The sequence below is a fragment of the Colobus angolensis genome, unplaced genomic scaffold, assembly GCF_000951035.1.
Source record: "Colobus angolensis palliatus isolate OR3802 unplaced genomic scaffold, Cang.pa_1.0 Scaffold42, whole genome shotgun sequence".
Taxonomy (NCBI): Eukaryota; Metazoa; Chordata; class Mammalia; order Primates; family Cercopithecidae; genus Colobus; species Colobus angolensis.
In genome coordinates, this window is record NW_012117599.1 from 8852153 (window position 1) to 8868235 (window position 16083).

General features: G+C 40.4%; 1 long non-coding RNA gene across 1 annotated transcript; it reads left to right on the top strand.

Moving 5' to 3' along the window:
- Positions 1-10631: 10631 nt before the first annotated feature.
- LOC105522181 lies at positions 10632-12836 on the top strand. Its single transcript, XR_001003402.1, has 2 exons — positions 10632-10681; positions 11769-12836. It is a non-coding gene; the product is annotated as an uncharacterized LOC105522181 (long non-coding RNA).
- The last annotated feature ends 3247 nt before the right edge of the window (positions 12837-16083 follow it).

The following is a 16083-nucleotide window of genomic DNA, read 5'->3' on the forward strand; positions in this document are numbered from 1 at the left end:
CTGGCTTCAGAGAGCAGCCAAGTAGGCAACAAATTCCACAGTATTCCTTGAAAACCTTTAAAAAAGTACACTTCCCCTCAGAGAGATCCCAACCTACGCCCATCTCTAGCCCCACTCCTCAGACCTACCATCTTCTATCCTACTACTCTCCGTCCATTCATAAATGGACACTTGTGTTACTCCCATCTTTTGGCTATTGTGAATAACGCTGCCATGAACATGGTGTACAAATAGGAGTTGTTAGTATTATCTTCATCTTGTAAAGGAGGACATGGACACAGAGAAGGAAGTCATTGTTAAAAGTCACACAACTGGTGGTAGTGAAACCAGGATTTGAACCCAGAGTGGTGGACCCAGAATCCCATACCAAGTACATTTGTGCCTTGATCCATTTATTAAAAACAAGCAGAGTAAGAGGGTCAAGAACTACCATATATATGTTAAATTTCTTTCTTCATAGCCCTTCAGTGCCCAAAAAGTACTTACAACTTACTAAAATAGTTAAATAGATAACACGTAACATTGAACACCACTACAAAAAGAATGAGCTAGAAGCAAGTAATAGGAGAATGTTGGGGGAAGGATATAAGAAGCCCTGGGTGCTTAGCTTAATGTAAGTGTGGCAGATCTTTCTGGAACATCAATTTTACTCCAATATTTGGGGAAAGATACTAGTTTATTTCATTGGTAATATAAAGTCATACTTTTATATTAGAAGAGATACTGACATGACTTAAAAAAGAAGTTTACATAAATTTTCATATTTTGTAATTTTTTTTGTTTTTTTGAGACAAGGTCTTGCTCTGTTGCCCAGGCTGGAGAGCAGTGGCATGATTATGTCTCATTGCAGCCTCAAACTCCTGGACTCGAGTGATCCTCCCACCTCAGCCTCCTGAGTAGCTGGGACTGCAGTCACACACCACCGCCCACCACTCCTGCCTAATTTTTTGTAATTTTCGGAGAGATGGGGTTTCACCATGTTGCCCAGGCTGGTTTCAAACTCCTGGGCTCAAGCTATCCTCCCACCTCTGCCTCCCAAAGTGTTGGGAGTACAGGCGTGAGCCACCAGGCCTGGAGAGTAAATTTTTATTTTGCAAATTTTATCATAAAAATTTTCAAGTATAAGCAAAAGTATAGAAATTTCAATATAGCGAGTCCCTGTATTGCCTCTCCAAACTTAACAATTAGTGAGATTTTTGTATCATTTATTCATATTTCTCTTTCTGCCTTCCTTCTCCCTTTCTTCTTTTCTTTTTAATCGGTAAAGTCATTTAAAATAAATTCCAACCTTCATGTCATTTCACACCTATGTACTTAGCATATGTGTCTTTTAAAAAAAGACAGATATTTTGTTACGTAACTAACATGCCATTACCACATCTTAAAAATTAAAAACTAATTTCTTGGCGAAATATTACACTCCTTCCATATTCAGACTTCGCTGAGTGTATCCGTTCGTCTATTGCCATTTGGTCTGTGTGAATCAGGATCTCAACAAGATTCATATATTTTGTGGCTGATAGCCTCTTAGGACTCTTTTAATCCACAGCTGATTCCACCCTGTTTTTCTGTCACTGGTTTTTGGAAGGTCAACTAGGTCAGTTGTCCCATAGAAGTCTCTCTCCCTGGGTGCTTCTGTTCGCTTCTTCTCGATGTCATTTAACTGATATTTCTGTCTCTGTATTTTCTGTAAATTGAAGGTTAGTGCTAAAGAATCCATTGGATTCTTCCAATTCAACTCTAAATCTTCTGTGTTTTGCTTTTTCTACAGGAATATTTCTTTTTTTTTTTTTTTGAGATGGAATTGCGCTTATCACCCAGGTTGGAGTGCAGTGCTGCGATCTCGGCTCACTGCAACCTCCGCCTCTTGGGTTCAAGTGATTCTCCTGCCTCAGCCTCCTGAGTAGCTAGGATTACAAGCATGCGCTACCATGTCCAGCTAATTTTTATATTTTTTGAAAAGACAGGGTTTCACAATGTTAGCCAGGCTAGTCTCGAACTCCTGACCTCAGGTGACTCGCCCACCTTAGCCTCCCAAAGTGCTATAATAATATTTCATAAGTGAAACTGGGCACTCCTTATTACATTCTATCGAAAGACCCCTACTGTCAGGCTGTCCCACTCTTAGTAAGGTTCAGATGGTGACAGCCACTTTTTTCCAGTATTAAAATCGCTACCAAACTTGCATTTATTGGTTTCCTTGTTGATCATTTGTGCCCCCCTGAAGCAGGTACTTCATGATAGTTCCAAAACACTGACTTTTAAATTATGCAGTAGCTCTGCATAACAAACTATCCCAAAACTTGACGGCCTAAAACAATTATTTGTGCACAATTCCATAGGTCATAGTTTGGGTAGAGCTTTGCTGAGCAGTTTTTTCTGATACAGCCATGTGGCATTAGCTGGATTCCTTCATTCTACTGCATCCAGCTGGTGCCTGCACTGGCAAGTCCAATAAGGTCTTGCTCATGGGCCTGGCTCCTCAGTGGTCATCCTCTCTTTCCAAATGGTTAGCTTGGGCTTCCTTATAGCGTGATGGTCTCTGGGTTGCTCTTGTGACTGGCTTTGAAGAGGGTGTTCTAGTGACACAGGCAGAAGCTATGGGTCCAGGCCCAGCCTTGAGAGTTACAGAGCGTCACATCCATCTCATTCAATTGGCCAGAACATGTCATGGGACCATTGTAGATCAAAAGGATTTGAAATAGACTCTACCTCTTGCTGGGGAGGTCACAAGGTCACAGTGCAAAAGAGGATGGGAAGTACCATTGTGGCCATCTTTGGGAGCACAATCGCAATTATGTGGGGGCACAAGAGGTGGTGACGGTCTAATCCCTCCACCATAAAGTTCCCATCACACTTCCATCTCACTGTGTCCTCCACTTGTGTGCTTTGCAAAGTCAGATCATCCATTACAGGTCGTAAAGGGTGACCTTCTAATTTGGTTTATTTTTCCACCTTTTTTTGTAAATAATTTTCTTTCATTAACTAGGGCGATCACATTAGTCCTCGCAAGGCACGATAAATGGTTTGTTCCTTTCCTTCCTTTGCCAGCGTTCAAAGGATTTGAAGTCCTAATTACTTACAGTGGTCACCAGTGAATTATTTTGTTTAGTGTGTGCACTTTGTTTTGTTTTGTTGTTGTTTCTAAACTCCCCCTGTCAGTAGCATGGAGAGTTCATGTTTTTACACATTTAGTGTATTTTGGTAATTAAGCATCATTTTTTGATGCTCAACTTGCTCTGTCTTTGGCCAGTGGTCCCCTTGTATATTGTCTAGTGTGTTATTTTGACATATGCCCACTAGTCCTCTATAGCTTCCGTTTGTTTCTGACACACCAAAATGTCCCACTTCATTTACATATTTTCTGTCCCAGAACTGATTTCTTCCATTGGGAAATAGTATTTACAGACCACCCTTTAAGCACTAGGAGTAGTTAGTGCTGCAATGTTGCCTTTGCTTTCAGGTTGGGCCAGTTAAAAAAAAAAAATTAAATCATGAGATAATCCTGATAGTTTCAATTACGTTGCAGGAATTTTTCTTATCCCCTTTGGCTTTACACTTGTCCTTTTTTTTCTCTTATGTTAAAAATATTGGCTTCAAATTATTCATTTGTTGTATCATACAAACTATGTAGAATTATCACAAAGTATTATTACTAATGTTGTTACTAAAACTAAGACTGCAGAATGGAGTTGAACACTGTGTGGCAGCATTATTTGTTCCTATAAAATATTTCATCATGCATGCACAGGTTAAATAATGTCTTCTAAAGTCACTTGAAATCATTATTTTCTCTGTGTGATTATGTCACCAAACTGATGTAGAGTTGGCTCATTCATTTAAAATGTATGTTTTTTGAATCTACAAAACATTGACATGATTCAAAGGTGTCTCCTTCCCTTCTGCCCCCTGTGCCCTCTTCTACAGATAATGATTTATATTTATTTTTTATTTATCTCTTCAGGGTTGCTTTTTGAAAATGTAAGCAAATCAGTAAATATATTTATATCATCTCTCTTTCTTACACAAAAGGTTTGCGTTCTACATTTCTCACTTCTTTTTTGCATCGACTCTCTTTGTGTAGATGCTCCATTGTTTATTCCCACAGTCCCCTATTAATGGAGACACCTTGGTTGATTCCAATCCTCTGCTAATACGCATATGCTGCAGTGAATAATTTTGTGCATATGCCTTACAGTATTTTTGGCTGTGTGTCTACAGGATGGATTCCTAGAAGTCAGAGCTCTGTTTCAAAGGGTCAAATCCTATGTAAGTTTTCTGGATGTTGCCTAATTTCCCTCCATAAGGGGTCATACCCTTTTACACCTTTCCCAGCAATATAGAATAGGGCCTGTTTCCTCACAGGCTCATCCACAAATGATGCTGACAAACATGAGTTTTTGCCAATCTGGTGGCTAAGCGTACTCCTAATTTGCATTTCTTTCGCTCTAGCATCTTTTCCTGTATTCGAGGGCCATTTCTTTTCTCCTGGGAACTGCCTGCTGATGTCCTTCGCACATTTTTCCATCAGATTCTTCATCTTTCTCTTCATAAATCTTAGGAGCTCTTTATGATGAATGGCATTAGCCTTTATCCTACAAGTCTGCCAAGGTTTGCCTTTGGAATCTGTTTCTGGTGTTTTTTGCCCACACGGCTTTTGAGACAGCACCTGACATCTTGAAGCAATTCCATGGTGACAGGGCCTCCCAGGAAAGACTGCACACCAAGGTTCTGTGGGAACATCGGAGAAGTTGCTTCTCAGACTCAGTTAAGCTACTGAAAAATATAATCAGACTCAACTCTAAGCCTCCTGGATCCCACTTCACAAGTCAATCTGATCAGAAGTGTCTTACCACAAAGGAAGGCTGAGGCTTGTCCCTTTGCTTAGAAGCAATAGAAGTGTCAGGGAACCCTTAGGGTGGCGGCTTCAGAGACCTTCAGGGGTTGCCCTCATTCCTACAGCTACTCAGCTTAGATGGGACCTGTGGCTGTGGTGTTTGAGCACTGTCCCTGCCTGAGTCTGGGGTGAGAATCATGTCCTTCTGATACAATGCTCAGCTGGAGTAGCTTATATTTACGTTATGAAGGCTCAGAAAAGTGGTTCGTGGGAACATCACCATTTTATATGTCCAGGCATCCCATCAATTCAGTATGACACCTTCTCAGTGACTGACTCGCTCGTGGGTCCCAGGACTGGAGAAAGCAGGGACCCACGACACGGGATAGAATACGGTGGTGGTTTTTGTTACAGAGAAGAACAAGATGGTCTATTCGTGTGATCTGATGCTCAACGAGGCTGAGAGGCGTATCGAGTCACTTCACTCTCAGGCAAGAGAAAGAAAAGTGAAGACAACATTGGACTGATGACGTCATGATCTTGTCTGTTCCCAATCCTAATCATGACCTAACAATTTAAAAGTAATAATGAAATAATGATATCCGAACGCGTGATTTTACATCATGCTCCAGAATTTACAAAGCACTGTTGCATTTTATGCTCACAAGCACCATACCAGTGTGTGGTACAGTGTGCTTGAAAGTCACAGAAAACCCAAGCTACGTAAGGTTAAGTTGCCAGGATCACACAGCTAAGAAAGGGATCCAAACCAAGGCTGGAATCCAAACCAGGGCTGGCTGTGGGCGTGTGCCGTGCCTGCAGTCACACAGGACCCTGTGCCCAGGAGGGCCCATGCTTGGTTTAACGCTCTGCTGTTGCAGGCATGAGATTCACTTCTACCATGTTTGTACAGGGGGAACTGTTCATTTTGCACAGAGCTCCTCAAATTGTGTCGCCAGTCCTGCCCAGACTACATGTGATTTTTCTCCTAAGAATTAAAGTAGCAAATCTAAACTTTTTGAAATACAATGTATTGAATAGTCTTTGTTTCAAGTGGAATTGATACGTAGATTTGTGTAAAGACAGGGGCCACGTTATTGAAGACCTTAACACCCACCAGATGAAGTTCTGGGGGCTTCATGTGTTAGCTCCTAGCCTAGGGCCATAAGACCACTTCAGATAACATTTTTTGGTGCCTAAGACATATACGAAATAGCCGCTTTATTATTCCAATCAGGCCAAATTCCCCTGCAAAACAAATAAATGGAGTAGAAGGATTTGTTTTAAAAAAGACAGAGAGAAGAGAAATGTTTATTTTACTGGAATTTTATTATACCAAATATTGTTCCAATATGTAGGCCATGATGTGGAGCTCTAAAACCTACTTCTTATGAAGAAGTATATAAGAAAGTCATGTTTGTGTTAGTAAGATTTAATCATCAATCCCCTAGTGAGCTGAGAGAATTCTTGCCACTTTGCAAGACACCTGCCTTAACCATAAGACCTATGGAAATCTCATTTGTAGTGTCATTCTGGGACCACAAAAGGCTTCCATTTAAAATGTGTCTTTCATTTTTCTACAGAAATGTATATAGATTGCTATCTAACGTTTGGAAATTCATAGATTAATTAATTTAAAAGATGTTCAGTGGAAGGAAAGAAGAGAAAATGAGCAGTGATAGCTAAAGATAAAGAAAGCCTGATCAATGTATATTTGCTTTTTCAAAAAGCATTTAATAGGAAACCTCTTATACTCTGGGCCCCTTACTGACCACTGCAGTTCCGGGAGAAATGATGGAAACACAAAACATTTTAGTAAATATAATTGTAATGAGTTCCAATTACTTACAGAATATACATTTTTCTTTGCATCATGGGTCATATGTGAAACTGTTGTATTAATTTTAAAAGAGAGAGAAATGCTTCCTAACACACATTAGTTGGAATAGCATAATGACCAGTATAACCAGTTTCTTAAACAAGTCAATTAGAGGAGACGATCTTTCAGGTATCCAATTTGATTTATTATTCACTTGGGAATTAACAGAGAATGGATCTTGATATAAATTCCTCTGTAGGTTTTATTATATTGGCATTTTGGTGGATAGATAATACATAGACCCCCTGGGCCTATCACTATCAAAGATGCTATTGATTGTATCAGCAACATTATCCTGAGATTTTCCCTCATAACTATTTATGCAACTCTCTGTGATTTGTAATTCAGCAGTAATCATTTTCTGTGGCTGCTGCAATTTTCTTTCCATGGGGTACTTAGGCTATGTACTGAAACAAGGCTTGATTTTAAGCCCAAAGATTAGGGGTTTCGTTTTAGAATAATGGAGAGGAGATCAAAGAAGTTTTAGAATTAGAATTAATTGTTAAGGATGAGAAGGAAACATTAGTCCTTTATTTTATTAGTTCCATGGGTGGATCAGAGATAAGCAGTGGCAAAGTGGGAGAACACAGATAAAATCAGAGGTGATTTCCTCAGGGTTGCAGGAGAGGAAATTAGCAGGAACCTGATGCTTGGACGAGGTTGAGTCTACTTTTCCCTGCTGGCTCCTTTCGGGGCTGCTTCTGAGCACTTCGTGGGCTTGGAAAGGGAGTAGTATCTTTTTAAAGCCCTGCTTATCCCCTCAGGGAGAAAAAAAAATCTCTGAGGGCCCTGGACTTGGGCTGAAACAGAGTCTCAAGAGGGTTGAAAACCTTGCTCTGGGAACAGAGGCACAGAGCAAGGTTTGGGAGGAAGGGCTAGCTTTTACTTGCTTAACTGAAGAGTGGCAACATGAAGGTGACACACAAAACACACTTGTTTACTTTTCTCCATCCATAGTGAAGAAGAAACACACAGAAAAGAACGGTTGCAGCACCCAGGTTGCAGGTGCATCAGAAATAGAGAAATGTATTCACACCCCGAAGCTGATGCCAAGGCCTTCTTAAGGAAACTCTAGGGCATCGGAAAGGAGTACTTCGATGAGGTCTCCCTGACTCAGGATAACTAACATCAGAACTTTCACTGGTAATTTTGCTCAGACTTTGTCTCCAAGGTCACACGTTCTCAGTCACAGAACCACGAGTCATTATATTTCATCCAGAGATGCCCTGCAATCCTGCCATGTTTTGCAGCTGCCACACCCACAGCAGTGCACCTGATTTTCTGTCGATTAAAATGGTCCAACAGTGGGCGCCCCTCCCCACTGCCTCAGAAGAGCACCTATTTGTTCTTTAGAATCTACCTTGTCCAAGACTTTTATATGCCTGGCCTTTGAATCGATCATCAACTCTTTGTATCATGACTAAGGGAGAGGCTTTCGGGCAAAATCTTGTCAGCGATGTTGATTTCTCCTCCACGTTGCTGCTGAAACTGGGATGCAGTCTTCACATTGGCTTTCTTCTTCAGGAAATGCACAGGAGCCTCTTGCCTTGTAATACACAGTCTGTCTCATTCATAAAGTCTTGTCCTGGAAAATGCCTCATTCATCCCTGCAGAAGACCCGCCATTGGGAGGGCAGGGGCGTTCGAAACCTTGGGAGACAGAAGACAATAGTGGAGTGCTTGGCAGCAGTGCCTGGGCTGCTTTAGCAACATGCACCCACGCCAGGGAGAGGATAAAACGCTGCAGTTGTTTACTTGCCTCTCTGGAGCAAAAGAGTCTCTTCGCCTACAATATAGATGCCAAATCCTCAGGTCCTGAGTGAGGAAATGATGAGCTTCGCCGGGGATTGGCATGAAGTCCTGTGCTCCAAGACAGCACGGCGTTTTGCTTGAAAGCATTCGTTGTGTAAAGAGAAAAATGAGAATTGTGGGATTTTTTGTCAATCAAGAGTCAGCCAACTTCTTCTCCCACTGGCCGCTCACGCAGAATGCCCACCGTGCCCTGCGGTGCCCTGCCACGGAGACAGGCTGGCCTGCTCTCTGGCCACCAAAGGCATTTGCTTCCCTTTCAGAATCTGATCACAGGCAACTTAAATGTGCCAACGTTACCCGTATTAGTAATTGCAAAATAATAAACATGGCAAATTTCATATTAATAAGGCATCCAGTGTAACTCCTTTTGCAGAAAGAGCTCTCTGGAATCGTAAGCCTAATAGATCTGTGTTTATTGCTCCACCAGCAGCATAATGTGACTGATTTACAAGAGTTTAACTCAAGTGTTAGTCTGACAGTGACGAAGAGCTCCTCACTGGTGCAGTCACTTACACGATCATATTAGTTGCCTCCTCTATTAAAGCAGTGTGGTCGATAATTGGAATGCTTTTATGTCTAGTGGTTCTGACAAGCCTCTTCTTCAGGTCACATATGGGCGGTCTAGCTCTCCGCTCAGCCCAACAGTGGCAAATAATTTAAACTGAGAAAGTATTGTTCTCCTCGTATTGTGGAGCAAGGGCAGTTCAAGGGAAGTGAGACTGTGCACTGGCTACCTGCTGGTGTGCAGTAAAATAAGGTGGACATGATACAGGGTTGGGAGTACAATTAAATCTATTTTGCACCAATGTGTTGCTGGACAGATGAGTTTCCACATGGCAGAGCTTTATGATCTTTAAGGTAGACTGAACTAATAGATTGGTGTGGAGCACACTGAAGTTACCAAGGATGAGAAAGCAGGCAGTAGTACATTTGAACTACAGGTTTCTCATATGCTCCACGTCATGCTGAGTTTTTATAGCTCCTGGCTTTCAAAAAGCCTGTTTCAAAGAGGTTTGCGCTAGACTGGGCATGCAGTTTTGCTCTGCAGATATTGTCGCTACCGATTTAGTGGAATGCAATTAGGAAGCCTAAATTAAGTGGTAATGGAGAACCAGCTCTTGAAACTGGGGTTTCCACGGCAACCACTGCTTACAATACAGCCTTCAGTTAGTTTTCCCACTTTATCTGCAAAATGCACAATTGAGCTTTAAAACAGCTCGGCGCTGAAAAACGCACTGTAAACAACTGTTTGCAATGAGAGTTTTACACTGTCTTTAAATACAACAAACTATCACATAAAATCTACTTGCCCTCCCTAATAAAGCAAAATCTGGGTTGCCAATCGGTTAGCGATTTTAAAATTTATTATTCCTTTCCCCTGTTTGGATTTATTTTTAAGGGAAGGTGTCATGAGTCATTAGATCTCTTAACTTTGGTCATTCTTGCTGCATTTTCAGCTCCCCTGACAATCTGCCTACCCCACAGTCCCTTGCTAAAATGTGTCTCATCTCAGCAAAGAAGTGTTTCAAATAAACACACAATGTACTCCTTTTCTAGGTTCTTTTCGTATTTTGGTAACATTTTACAGGTTCTGCTTGTATTTTCCCTTTGTAACATGTCATAGATTTGCAAGACTTTCCTATTTACTAATTTGTTATTTATCTTCTTTCCAGCTTACTACTCTTTTAAAAGCCCATGTTTCATTTCTCTATACATTCGGCGATTAACCATCGAGGCTGTCTTTTGCCAGCCTAAGTAGCAAGAGGAGACAGTTAAAAGACAATATGAAAGCAGGTGTATTGCTAAACACACAGTTGTTGAAAACAGCTATGACAAACTTGTACTTTTGTAAAACTCATTTTCTTTCGTGGTAGGAATTCATATTGTTTTATTGTAGAGTTGTCATTTTTGCTTAGGTGCATCAGAAATGCATACACTCAGGCACACGTATACAGCTACAGTTACGCATGCATTTTTTCCAGTGGCGAAAAAATCAAATTGGGTTCTGTAAAGAGGAGAAGAGGATGGAATCAAATTTGGGGTCTCCTAGTAATACTCTGTTTAATTGCCAGTCTTAACAGGATGAGCACTGGAACATGTCCGGACAGATCCAGGCAGCTGGTGAAAACTCATGAATTCTCCGCAGCACAGAAGGTAATGTTTCCCAGCAGTTTGTGCTCTCTCAAGGTTGTCGTATTATACGTGTGTTATTTTCACTGCGAGAACATGCAGAGAGGGAGGGAGGCAGAGAGCATGTGCATGCGTGTGTGTGTGTGTGTGTGTGTGTGTGTGTGTGTGTGTCATTATAGTCCCTCCCATTTATGCGGCATTCGGTGAGGAAACTCGATTCTGGTGTCAGTGATCATGTCTGAGTCTCTGTCTGATATGTTCTCTGTAGACGTGGAATATGTCAGGTGGGGAGTGTGCCCTTCACAGTAAGCATGTACCTTTAGCAGCGTGGCCTGGCTGTTTGAATTCTGATTTGTTTCAGAGTCGTCGGTTTTGGCCTAAAGCTGATTTAGGTGGTACCAAAGCTTTATGGAAAACCCCGTTTTTCTTACTGCTCAGTGATGTTCTCGAGTGGTTCCTACAGTTTTCACATTTTGAGAATATAAATCTTGAAGAAAACCAAAGAGCCACGTTAAAAAAAAAAAAATTGGTTGCTGTTTTAATTTTCGGCTCATGGTATTTTTAAAAGTGCCTTTGTTACCTATCTTGACATTGTTTTAAACACCACCAATGCTTCATTGTAGATCTTTGTTATAAAAATATGTCTGTCATCTTAGATCTTTAAGAATTTAATCTTGGAGAAGTTGTATACATCTTTTTGTTTAGTAATTGATAAACTTGAGAGATATTCTCCAATCCCATTTCAACTATTGATAAGGCACATTGCGTATCTTTCCCGTGCCTTAAAATAAAATGTTAATTCAGTGAGTTCTAAATTTAAATCTTCCATGGGAAGAAACCTGGAGTAGTAATGTGCTCACAACTTTTGTAAGGCATCTTGTTTCAACATGGCTGGCGTTTTCTGCAAAAGACACAAGAACACACAGAAATGGCCCTAGTCTGGCAAACAACGTGCAGGTTGATGTGTGTGTGCATTCAATTCCACTTGACAAATCTCTGGGGCAAAGAGAAGGTTCTACTGTAGGGAAATGTCTTAGCACATTCCAAAAGTGCATTTTTTGCAAGCTATATTTTTAGACTAAACATATGTTCAATGATTTGCCCTCTCCAGGGAACAGGTTTGCATTCAGGCCACTGAGAGGATGGAGGCTGCATCACAGAGGAGGCCGTGGGAGGTCACAGGTACGGCCTCTCCTTCCGACTGTACAAAGAACTCCGCAAGCTGTGTGGTCAGAATGCCGGGGACAGCCAGGAGCTGCTGTCATCGTTCCAGGTGGAGCTGACAGACTGTCTCTGAAGCGCCCACCTGCGCGTGCGCCCCCCTCTTCCCGGCACAGGCTAGAGATGCGCAGAATCCTAACCACGGCCACTGTTTCCTGCCTCAACGAGCCATGCCCTACAAGAAACAAACGCATCGCCCCAGAATTCTTATAAAGTTACAGTCATCTGCTTAACTCTTCTAATTTCCTTTTCCTTCAACTTAAACTTTAATTTCAGGTATCTTCTATATAACACAGAAGTCACGTTCTGGATAGAATTAAAAGGAAATTAACTTGGGGTTTAGGATGGACGTTTTTTGCCTTATTCTGCTCCTTAGTAACTGAAAGTGAAGTCTTAATAATCAGAATATTATTAATCCATCTCCATTTTTCTACTTTAAAGGCACAACATAGATTTTGGTTCCAGTTGGTATTACTTTAATGAGAGTAATGAATATTCCATGTGAAGGCAGCGTGTATGAAAGTGTGCTGGGAAAGTTATAGAGGTCTTTCTTTGTGTTTTGTTTCAGTTTTGAAGATTAAATGCAAGTTTAATTCTTTAATGAATATATCAGTCTGTCGATGCCCTTTCTTGAGGAAGCTATGGTTAAATTATTGTGTCAAATCGTTGTATTTCATTCTGTCTCCAGTGTGGGGGTAGCATAGAGAGGTGGTGGGTAGGGCTGGGGGTGAATATGTGTGCTTTTCTTAAGCGACACTAGTTTTGGAACATGTAAGGATTCCAAAGGTTAATGTAGATGAAAATGCTGTCTGCCATGAACTTTAGAAATTGAAATAAATGTGGTTGGTAAAAGGAGATCTGTGTTTTGATTACATGGAAATGCTTTTGTAGGCCTTTTCTTTCAGGTGAAGTAAACATCTTAAAATTAAGCACAATAAATATGTTTCTAAGTACGGTGCATTGTAATTGTAATTAGCTCTTCCTCCTTTATGAGGTTGCATGCATCAGATTACGTCTAATTACTCCCAAGCAGTTTGCTGGTTTCCTATTTTTGTGAAAAGTCTCACAATACATCTTTACAACCATAAAGACACTCATTTGCTTATACTGAGGCCTTTATGGGCAACTTGCTTTCTTTTTATTTGAGGGGAAAAATTAAAGGTGAGCATCATTAGGAATCTCTCTTTAAACCCAGCAATCTATGCACACTGCAAAGAATCAATGCCCAGTAGGCGAGCTGGAGTTCTACAATACATTCTTGCACTTACAGACTTCTCCTTGACCAGGTAGCTGGTAATGCCATAGAAATTGATTATTTGTGATATTCTTATCATTGTTTAAAACATCTCATTGCTTTTCCTCCACAGATTAGGATTTAGCTTGCCGGACACAGGATGACTAATGAAGGAAGTCCTTTAATTAGACAGACGTGTCCCAGAGCGCAAGGTGGTGTTGATAGGAAATCTGACCTGAATTGTGTCAAATTCTATTTCAATAGAATTTAAGGTCTCATTTTAGTAGAAATGAAGATGGAACTGAGTTTTCTCTGACTCAAAAACTTCTTTTGATTAACTCTTTCAACCCTATAAAAAGTACTCAGAGTTTATAGCTTTACCTAGAGCACTTAGACATTTTCAAATCCATTTTCCATAGATTCATCTTAGCATTTTTATTTTGGTTAACATATGGAGACATGTGACTTCAAATTCTATGGATGATCTTAAATGCCTAATATACAGGTTAACACAAGCTAAAACTAAATTAAAATGAAAAACAAAACTTCAGACACAAAGGACTAATTATCCAGAAAAAAAAAAACCTGTAATCTTAAAGCAATAATCTAATAGTAGCTGCACTTAACCTCATGCATGTTTTTATCTAATTTTATAGTTCTGGATATTACTTGGTCTCCTGATTGGAGATATATCAATTCATAACCAAATACTGTTTCATATCCTTTTATGCCTTTAGACAAGCCTTTTTGTTAGAGCAGCATATGCTTAAAAAACAAACAAAAAAAAGGCACAGCAATATGCTAAATTGGTGTCCAGATAATAGTTACTTTGAGTTCACCTTATTATAACACTCTGACAATTTTGGTTGAGCCAAACAAATTGTGGCTTCTGTCCTAATTGAAAACAGCTCCGTTGATCTCTCAACCTGAGCACACCCTGGGGGAAGACACTTAAGCCCTTGGTGAGCTCAAGTGAAAATTTTGTTCTTGCTGAAAACTACATGGACAAATCTTTAGGTAAGTTTTCCTAAAACATCCTGTCAGGCAAAGCCAGTTTTGTCTTTGTGAAAATGCCAAGTCTGCAAGCATCAATATGTTTCTCCTCATTGCACTGTTTCCTATGTAGTATACTGCTTTTTCAGAGCTCGGTTATTTCTGCAACTCCAGTTCCTTTGCACAAGGTCTGTCGGCACTTAATAAGTATTTTCTGCATTTAATTGAAAAATATGAAATTAAAAGAGTTTCATAATAATCACATGGGCCTATCTTACCATCTCATAAAATTATTTGCTAAAGTAACTGTCTTCTGCCCAATTATACTGTAAGCCCTTTGAGAGTAGGGATTCTGTCTTATTTATTTTTATATCACCAACATCTAACAGAGTGCCTAACATAAAGGTGCTGAGTGAGACTGGGGAATGAATCCCTGAGCGCATGAAGAATGTGCTGGCCCGATAGCTAGTTCAGTCCCTACCTGAAGCAGAATGGGAAAGTTTTCTTGAGGGTAGATGGTTGCATTAAGAATATAGAAGGGAGGCTGAGGCAGGAGAATGGCGGGAACCCGGGAGGCGGAGCTTGTAGTGAGCCGAGATCACGCCACTGAACTCCAGCCTGGGCGACAGAGCGAGACTCCATCTCAAAAAAAAAAAAAAAGAATATAGAACTATGATATATTGAGAAAGAGTCATTTTCAGAGCCAAATATGATTTTTGGAGCCCATGGGATTGCATGTTATTTGTTAAAGATATGTTTAGGATCTGCAACCAAATAGGGTAAATTCACGCCTTCTCTGCAGCATATTCCAACTGGGTAAGCCCAGTTGGAATACAACTGGAGGAAGTTACCACCTTCTCCAATTGTCTGTTCTCTTCCATTAAGTGAAGAAGATAAAATCCTCCTCATAGTTGAGAGTGAAGATTAAATAAGATTGAATATGGGCAACGCATAGATTATAAACACTATATACCCATTAGGTTTTTTCTTCTCTTCTGATTTTCAATGAACTGTAATCCTTGATTTTTATACTGAGAAATCGGGGACCCTGGACTTCATTAAAATGGTTTATTCTTATTTGTAACAAAGTTTAAGTCTTTTATATTTTTCAATTATTTTGCTTAATTATTGCCTGGGCAATCTTCCAGGATTACTTTTTTGTCTTATTTTCACACCCCTCATTTTCTGTATGTTTATTTCCACAAGTGTAGACCCTGAATTTCAGCATCTGAAAATGACCTATGTATCTGGGTAACTTTTATGACACAAAATGCAACATAAAGATTTGGTTTCATTCATCCCACATCTACACATCATTTGGGAGAAGGGAACTATGCATCATATCTTGTGAAATATGTTCTCTTCCAGAACTTTTTTTTTTTTTTTTGAGACGGAGTCTCCCTGTGTTCCCCAGGCTAGAGTGCAGTGATGCAATCTCAGCTTACTGCAACCTCCACCTCCCAGGTTCAAGCAATTCTCCTGCCTTAGCCTCCCAAGTAGCTGGGATTACAGGCAACCACCAAGCCCAGCTAATTTTTGTATTTTTAGTAGAGAGGCGGTTTTGCCATGTTGGCCAGGCTGGTCTAGAACTCCTGACCTCAAGCGATCTGCACCTAGGCCTTCCAAAGTGCTGGGATTACAAACATGAGCCAGTGTACCCGGCCCCCCCAGAAGTGTACATGAGCCAGTGTACATTTACCCCCCTCAGTGTACCCCGTCCCCATATCTGGGAAATTGCCTATAAAAAATAAGCTACCAAGTTGTTCTTTAGGTTTTCAGAAGTGTTTTAGGAGGGCAGGAATCTCTGCCTCCCAAGCATCTAGAACAGTGCCTGGCACACAGGAAGCACTCAATAGACACTTGTTGAATGACAGCTGAAGGAATATTAAAAAAGAAAATTTAAGATATCTTTTCAAAATTCAAATAAAATTAAATGAACCAAAGCACATGTTCCTTCCTTCCTTATGAAATGTATGTT